Consider the following 9,941-nt stretch of genomic DNA (forward strand, 5'->3'; position numbering starts at 1 on the left):
AGCATAGTGATTCAGTTATATATATATTCTTTTTCATGTTCTTTTTCATTATAGGTTATTATAAGATATTGAGTATAGTTCCCTGTGCTATACAGTAGGTCTTTGTTGTTTAGGTATTTTATATATAGTAGTTTGTATCCGCTAATCCCAAATTCCTAATCTGTCCCTCCCTCCCCATCTCCCCGCTTTGGTAACCACAAGTTTGTTTTCTGTGTCTGTGAGTCTGTTTCCATTTTGTAAGTAAGTTTATTTGTGTCATTTTTTTAGATTCCTATAACCTACAAGTGCTATCATATGATATTTGTCTTTGTCTGAATTACCTCACTCAGTATGATCATCTCCAGATCCATCCACGTTGCTGCAAAGAACCATCTGTCTCTTGTTGGACCCTTACGGATACAAGTCAGCATTTATATGAAAGCTTTAAAAAAAAAGTGAAATAATATATTGTTCAGGGATACATACTGCAGAGGGAAATGATCAGAAAAGCAAGAGAGAAATTTACACAAGTTCAAGACAGTGGTTAACTCTGCGGGGAGGGGAGAGGGCACGCTGTTGGGGACACGTGGCGCTTCGAATGGAGGTTCTGGTATTCCGGTGCTTATGCTCAACAGCGAGTACATGAACTTTCCTTTTAACATTCTTCTTTAAGCAGTATGTGTGTGTGTAGTGGAAATTTAAAAAGGAAAGGAATAACCAGCAGGGACATGGAACAGGAGAGCATGATCAGTCATCCTCCTCTCAGAATCCCTTTGGGAAATTTTTGGTGTAGTTTTCACTCCCATTTCCTACTCCCTCCACCCCACACCTCATCCCCACTTCCCGCCCTCCAAACCCTTATGTCCTCTTCCTTCTCTCCTGTTGTACCCAAGACAGGTCTGACGCCATAGGAGGGACTGAGGTTTCAGAGCATGGACAGTCAGCAGAAGGTGTGGGGATTTCCTGCAGTCAAATGTTCACATCTGAGGTCCCCTGCCTTCTGCCCGAGGTCCTGGAACCAGTCGCCTGGCACCCCAAGCCCTCCTCCTGTCCACCTGTCTCCCTTGTCTCTGAACTACTCAGTTGCCCACATCCACAGGTGCTTTGTACTGACACTCACCACCCTTGCCCAGATCCTCACCCCCACGTGGCACTGTAATCCACCCCTTGCTACAATGACCTGGAGGGTGATGGCCTGAGCTCCCCGCACTGAGCACCTGGAGACACCTGCAGGGAGCAGTGAGGAGGTAGAGTACTAGCCTGACCCTCTCACTCGAGCTACAGAGTCTGGACCAGAGCACAGAATCCTGAATCAGCCCAGGGTGGAAGGAGCAGACGTGGGATAGGTACTATACGGGGCTTACCCCAGTACTTCTGCTTTGAGTTTATCTGTGTGGTAACTGAGTCTGGGGGTGGAGGGGAAATGGGTGTGGATTGAATTCACAATGAACATAGTATCTAGTAAAGCCGTTTACTCCTGGTGCTGTTTATACAAACAGGAGACTAGTCAAGAGCACGGAAAAAAAATCTGACCTCGGATTAGCCGTGTGAAAGTATTTTCAACACTGGTATTTACGAGCACCACTTACCAGTTATGGATAACTTCCTATGTACCATAACTTTAGGCATTCTATTGCTCCATGCCAGATTAATTTTGGGCAGAATTTATTTCACTGACAGTACTAATTATTGATGCCAGCACATTCTTCATTAGTACTGTGTTTTATTACAGTACTAATCATTCAGAGCATCCAAAGATTGTAAGAAATATCTATTTTAGATCAGCACACAACCCAATTTGGGGCCTAACATTTCAGTAGAATGTCCCTTATTCCTCTCTATTTAAATTTAAGCTGACTGGAGTCACTGAGCTAGACCCATCAATTTAGAATCATCTTTCGGTATTAAAAGGAAGGGGGCATAAGAAAAGAATGTAAATAATCAAGGAATGACCCTCAGACACAATTTGTTACATGCTCTGTCACTGATGGCATTGTCCATGTACTGTCCGTGCAGCCTGCTAATGGGAACTTCTAAAATGAATTGGTTATTTTGCATGAATTCACCTAGATCTTGGCAGCATTGTTCTTTGGGCCCAAACTCCTCTGAATATTTAGATTTTTAATATGACACCGGTTAGTAGCCCTTGAGCTCCTGGACACCAAGCCACCTGCATTCCTGCCCCTGTCCCCAGCACAGAACAGAGACTCCAGAGCTGTCTGCTGAACTGAACTGAACTCTTCTGAATTTATCCCCGATTCCAGATGGGTCTCAAATGCTTTATGACGTAATCCTTCGCAGGAGATGTGTTTTCACTCTAGACTTTGGCTTTCCCATTGAAATTCCCCATCAAAATATTTTCTCTCAGCTGGCTTGGTTTTAGGAAACTGAAGTAGGTGTCAATACGATCCAGGTGTGAGGCCAAGATTTAATTCCAACTTGACAAGCCAACAGCTCATCACGTCCGAAAGCTTAGCGTTCTCAGCTAGAAAATGGTTTTAACATTTCAGAAAGTGGAAATTTAAAAATAAAAAGAAATCTGCCTCACCCTGACTGATCTCAGTGTCCCAGGAGCAATGTCCGGGGTCATTGTAAGGACAGGAAAGGGGCCTTCCTAAGGCACATGCGGTCACCCCAAACCAAATGCTCCAGCCTCTTTCATGGGGACGTGCAACCCCACCTCCTCCTCACCTAGCCCACACACTCAGGCCACACAGGCCACTCCCAGACCCAAGATCAGGCTTCCCCAGAGTAGATTTATGAAAGAATTAGGTTGTTTTGCCCCCTTTCCAGGGAAGGATAAGGAGCAGCTGTTTTCCTGGAAACTCAATTTAATGAACTTCACTGTGGGAATTTTCTGTCTACTATGTAGAGTTAATCCAATTTTTTTATATTATATTAGCTCCAGACTTTTCCAACTTTATTTGTTTCCTAGTAATAAAAGTACAAGCATTTATGGAGCACATTATAGTTTTCATGGTAATTCCCTTTATGTGATCTAACCCAGGATTTCTCAAAGCAGTTGAATCACTGGGGTTCTTCCATTCAACTATAATTTCTATTTTTTTTTCCCCGTTCCATTTTTCCTTCCATTTTTTTAATGATAAGCTTAAAAGGATTTTTTAAAAAGTAATCATGTCCACACACCATATATATAGAAGTCATCCTAGAATGAAGGATTTTTCAGTTGGTGTCATTCCTAAATTTTTCTCTCCGGTATTGCAGTGAACAATTAACTTACGTGGTCCGCCAATCAACTGTGGTGGTTAAAACAAACTCAATCTTAAAACATAAGGAAATGAAAAACCAACTGTGGTAATGAAAGTGATTCAGATGATGGTCCACTGTGCTCAAAGTGAAAAACATTAAGTAAACAAGTGACTAGATCTTTCTAGAATTAACCTCAACATATGCTCTTTAATTTCAACAAAATATCATCTAGCAAATTAAGTTAATATTGTTCACCAGAATTGTATCAACTTTACAATTTTGTTGGTGTTTAACATGTAAAGGGACTGAGGTTTTTGTGGGCATCTTAGCTCTGCACATCTAAGCTCTACACACTATCACAACAAGACAACAATGTCAAAATGGTGTACATCAACTCTGGGTAGCCCCAATAATTTCTTCCTTTTAAGGGCTTCTTTCCATTACTCAAGTTTGAGGAAATCTAATCAGAATTAAGGTTACCCATAAACCTTTTGATTTACAATGCTACTCAGGATAAATGCTTCCCACAGTCATTTAAAACACTTCTAACAAGTTAGAAATTTTAAATCAATTTAACATTTTAAAATCGACTGTTACTTTCTGCCCCAGTAATTATTTTGTTTGAATTAGAGATAATGGGCTTTTATGACTGAGTTATTTCCAGAACGTATTGGCTTAGGGATGGAAGTACCAGGCCTTTGGAATATTTATTTTGTGGGAGATAAACAAGGAAACAAGGTTGTTACTTAAAAGCAGGCTTCTAAATGGCTCAAGGTTGTTTAGAACATCCATTAACCCTAATGGATTTACAAAATATTAAGAAAATGTGTTTAGTAGTTATGACTTTGAGAGATCAAGATAATACTTTGATCACTAACACATTTTATATGTATGTATCTATGTCTTAGCCATATTCTTTTTCATTGTAAAAGTTATTACAAGATATTGAATATAGTTCCCTGTGCTATACAGAAGAAATGTGTTTTTTAATCTATTTTTATATATAGTGGTTAACATTTGCAAATCTGGAACTCCCCAGTTTATCCCTTCCCACCCCTTTCCCCCGGTAACCATAAGGAGTCAAGGTGCCTGTGGATCTGTTCATGTGATGAGCCCAGGATTTTGGCAAATAAGAATTGCCACCCAGAAGAGAAGAAAAGCAAGGAGAGAAATAGTCCTTCTGTCAGTGTCTGCAAAATGTGTGTTTTCTTTTATCCCCCACCCCAAGCACTTTCTTCTCATTTCCCTAAAATCAGTCAGTTCATTAAGAACAAAGCTAAGGATTTATCATTCTAACCACGACATGCTATCAACCAAATATATAACTGGCCTTTTCTCATGCCAAGTATTTCTTTTGGCAGAAAAGAAATTTAGAGCTCTTTTTCTTTAGAATTAATGTAGACTAATTCACTCCAAAATAAAATGGCAGTATGCTGCTGGCTAAATCTCTACGCCCTGGATCAGATGTTCCCCATCCGAACTGTTATTTTTACAAAATCCACTTCTTGTTGATAAAAGATAGTCTTGCTTCAGAATGGAGATGTATTTGATGTGTAGAGGGAATTATTGGCACCGGAAATGTTGGCAGCATTTCCACACACCAGCTGGGGGAAGAAACAAACAACTCTTGAATAGACGACTTAAGGGAAATTGTTTAAACTAGAATTCTACTAATTTTTTAAAACAAAAAAAGTAAGAGTTTCTTCTGTTTTTGATTATAAAGGTGATATGTCTTTATTATAAAAATTAAGTTGCTATAAAAATGACAAAATTAAAAAATCCTAACAGTCTACCACCTGGAAATAACTACTATTAAATTATTGTATTTCACTCCCATGCATTTTCTGATTGAATTATAGTTGACACACAATATTGTGTTAGTTTCAGGTATATTACATAGTGATTTGATATTTGCATACATTATGAAGTGATCACTACTTAATTCTAGTAACCATCTGTCCCTATACAAAGCTACTGCAATATTATTGACCATATTCCTTATGCTGTATATTACACCCCTGAGACTATCTGCTATATAACAAGAGGTTTGTACCCCTTAATCGCTTCCCTTATTTCACTCGCCTCCCCGACCCCGGGCAACCACCTATTTATCCTCTGTGTATATAACTCTGTTTTGTTTCTTAGATTCCACACATAAGTGAGGTCACATGGTATTTGCCTTTCTCTGTCTGACTAACTTAACGTAATACCCTTTAGAGCTATCCATGTTGTCACAAATGGGAGGATATAATTTGCTATGGCTGAGTAATATTCGTTATATATATATGTGTGTCACATCTTCCTTATCCATTCATCTATAATGGACACGTAGATTCCTTCCATACCTTAGCTATTGTTAATAATGCTGCAATGAATATTGGGGTGCATTTATTTTTTCAAATTAGTGGAGATTTTTCCTTCGGGTAAATACCCAGAAGTGACATTGCTGGATGACATGGCAATTCTAGTTTAAATTTTTTAAGAAACTCCATACTGTCTTACATAGTGCCTGCATCAATTTACAGTCCCATAGTGGTGCACAAGGGTTCTCTTTTCTCCACATCCTTTATTTGTTATTTGTTGTCTTTTTCATAATAGACATTCTGATGGGTGTGAGGTGACATCTCATTGTGGTTTTGACTTGCATTTCCCTGATGATTAGTGATGAAGAGCAACCTTTCACATACCTTCTGGCCATCTGTATGTCTTCTTAGGAAAAATGCCTATGTAGGTCTCTGTTCATTTTTAAATCTGGTTATTTGTTTTTTTGATGTTGAGTTGGATGGGTTCTTAGTATGTTTTGAATATTAACTCCTTATCAGATATTCTTTGCAAATATCTTCTCCCATTCAGTAGGCCACTTTTTGTTTTGTTGATAGATTCCTTCACTGTGTAAAAACTTTTTGGCTTGAGGTAGTCCCATTTGTTTATTTTTGCTTTTGTTTCCCTTGAGGGAGGTGACATATCCAAAAAAATAATCCTAAGACCAACATGAAAGAGAAAACTGCCTATGTTTTCTTCTAGGAGTTTAATGATTTCAGGTCTTACATTTAAGTCTTTTATCCATTTTAAGGTTTTTTTTTGTTGTTGTACATGGTGTGAGAAAGTAGTCCAGTTTGATTCTTTTGTAGGTAGCTGTCCAGTTTTCCCAACACCATTTATTGAAGAGGCTGTCTTTTCCCCCATTGTAATATTCTTGCCTCCTTTGTCATATGTTAACTTAACCATGTAAGTGTGGGTTCATTTCTGGGCTCTCTATTCTGTTCCATTGATCTGTGTGTCTGTTTTTGTGCCAGTACCATGCTGTTTTGATTACTGTAGCTTTGTAGTGTAGTTTGAAATCAGGGCTTTGTCCTTCTTTCTCAAGATTACTTTGGCTACTCAGGGTCTTCTGTGTTTCAATACAAATTTTAGAATTATTTGTTCTAGTTCTGTGAAAAATGCCATTGGTGCCATTGTTATTTTGATAGGGCTTGAACTGAACTGTAGATTGCCTTGAGTAGTATAGTGACTTTAACACTATTAATTCTCCCAATCCATGAACACAGTGTATCTTTCCATATATCTATGTCATTTTCAATTTCTTTCATCAGGGTCTTATAGTTTTCTGAGTACAGGTCTTTTATCTTCTTAGTTAGAGTCATTCCTAGGTATTTTATTCTTATTGATACAATTATAACTGAGATTGTTTTCTTTTTTTTAATTGAAGTATATTAGTTTACAATGTGTCAGTTTCTGGTGTACAGCATAATGTTTCAGTCAAATATATATATATATATATAAAAGGAATATATATATATATATTCCTTTTCATATTCTTTTCCATTATACATTACTACAAGATATTGGAGGTTGTTTTCTTAATTTCTTTTTCTGATAATTCATTGTTAGTGAATAGAAATGCAACAATTTTCTGAATATTAATTGTGTATCCTGCCACTTTTCTCAATTTAATTATTAGTTCTAATCATTTTTTGAGAGTATCTTTAAGATTTTCTATGGGCAGTATGATGTCATCTGCCAACAGTCACAGTTTTACTTCTTCCTTTCCAATTTGAATTCCTTTTATTTCACTTTCTTGTCTGATTGCTGTAGCTACAACGTCCAGTACCATGTTGAATAAAAGTGGCAAGAGTCTACATCTTTGTCTTGCTCCTGGTCTTAGAAGAAATGCTTTTGGCTTTTCACCATTGAGTATCATGCTGGCTGTATGTCTGTCATATATAGCCTTTATTATGTTGAGGTGTGTTTCCTCTATACCTACTTTTTTGAGAGTTTTTATCATAAATGGATGTTGAATTTTGTAAAAAGATTTTTCTGCATATATTGAGATGATCATGTGATTTTTATTCTTCAATTTCTTAATATGGTGCTTTGTGTTGTTTGAATTGCAGATGTTCAACCATCCTTGCATCCCTGGGATGAATTCCACTTGATCATGGTGTATAATCCTTTTAATATATTGTTGAATTCACTTGGTAACATTTTGTTGAGGGTTTTTGCATCTTTGTTCATCAATGATATTGGCCTGTAATTTTATTTTTCTGTGGTGTCTTTGATTTGGGTATCAGGGTAATGCTGTCCTAGAATGAGCTCGAAAGCATTCCTTACTCTTCAGTTTTTGGAACTGGAAAGTGTGTCAGATTTTGAACATGCCCTTTGAGAGCAGGGTCTCTGTTTCTTACATGCCTCCAGCTCTCCAAACATAAGCCCCGCTGGTTTTCAAAGCAAGTGTTCTGTGAGCTCATCCTCCAATTAGAACCCCTGGGCTAAGGAGCTCAGCGTGGGGCTCAGACCCCTTGCTCCCTGGGGAGAAACTCTGCAACTATGATAGCCCTCCCATTTGTACATCACCTCCCCGAAGGTGTCAGTCTCAACTAGACCACGTCTCCAGCCCTCCTACCTATCTCATTGTGGTTCCTTCTTTATGTCTTTAACTGTGGAGAGTCTTTTCTGCTGGTCTTCAGTCATTTCATAGATAGTTGCTCTGTAAGTAGTTGTAATTTTGGTGTGCCCATGGGAGGAAGTGAGTTCAGGGTCTTCCTACTCCACCATCTTGGCCGCCTGTGCCTCCATGTATTTTTAATGGATTTACATAAATGCTTAAAGTTTATTTATATATGTATAATGTGGGCTTATACATGTATATTTACATATAAATATTTATAAATGTGATCATACTTTATAAAGCCCTTTGCGTCTGCCTTTGCTCATTTAGTTACATATTGTGGACCTCTCTTCCTATCAATAAATGTAGCACTACGTCATCTTTAATGACTCTATGTTACTTGTTGAATGACTATACCATAATATATTTAACCAATTTCCTTACATTAAATCACGTCTAGATTTTCACTAGTACTAACTACATTGCAATGAATATTCTTCTTTTCATTCTGTAGTCATCTTTGTATAATGGCCTATTTCTTTGAACTGAAATTGCTGAGTCAAAGAATATGCATGTTGGCATTTTGATGTTTTTGCCAAATTACCTTCTTGAAAGTTGGACCATTTGTTAAAAATTACTTATCTGTCATCTTTATAGGATATTTTAATATTGATAGCTTACTTGTACTCAATCTTTATTTTGGGGTTGTTTTTGGTTAAAATTGGCCTACAGGTGGAAAAGTGAGATTGGATGAATGAGATGTAATGGAGGGAAACTTTAATATTTCACTGTGTATTTTGATAATCGTTTAAACTAGACACAACAAAAATGTGTACAAGTATTACTTGGGTAATTAACAACACACAAAAGGTACTTAAAATCAGAATACAGATGACATCTTTAACTTTTAATGACACACATGTTAGCAGTGTGATGAATAGCTTTTTTTAATTGCCTTTTTTTTCACTATAAGACATACCCTTTATTGTTACCCATTTTTTTTTACATTTTTTATTCAGTTATAGTCATTTTACAATGTCATGTCAAATTCCAATGTACAGCACAATTTTTCAGTTATACATGAACATACATATATTCATTGTCACATTTTTTTCTGCTGTGAGCAATCACAAGATCTTGTATATATTTTCCTGTGCTATACAGTATAATCTTCTTTATCTAGTCTACATATGCCTGTCAGTATCTACAAATTTTGAACTCCCAGTCTGTCCCTTTCCACCCCTAACCCGTGATGAATAGCTTTTGAGCTGTACAGCCTTCAAGTGTGCCTGCCAGGAGTTACCACAGACACTAAACTCGGCAGCAAAGTGCAGCTGACTCATCTTATCCGACATTCGGATGTGTTAGGAAAACACACTTACCCACAGGGTGTATAATGTCCATTAGTTGAAATCGTCTCCTGAATAGAATTTTACTTTTGGCTTCAACTGTCTTTATCTTCAAGCGTTTCTTCCTGCAGAGGGAGTTTGCCCCGCGCCCCTATATCTTTGTGAAATAAACTACCACAAATCTCCTTAAGCAGAGTCACTCATGACGCACGATCTGGGCTCGCAAAGAGGTTCCCAGGCGCTGGGGAAGACACCATCAGTGGCAATAAAAGGCTGTGTGGGAAATTTCAAGAGAACCAACAGCAACAGATGACACAGAACCTTGCTGTCTTAGGGCCTTACACGTCTTTAACATATTTCATGTATTTTTCTTCATGATACTCTAGTGAAATTAAACTGTTATCCTCACTTTAGAGTTGAAGTTGAAAAAAAGAGTTATAGGACTCTCTCAAAGACTGAGATGAAACCCAAAACTCTTAATATGCCCCTATGTTAATCATGGAGAAGCACCTGTT

Source organism: Vicugna pacos, chromosome 20 (assembly GCF_048564905.1).
Source record: "Vicugna pacos chromosome 20, VicPac4, whole genome shotgun sequence".
Taxonomy (NCBI): Eukaryota; Metazoa; Chordata; class Mammalia; order Artiodactyla; family Camelidae; genus Vicugna; species Vicugna pacos.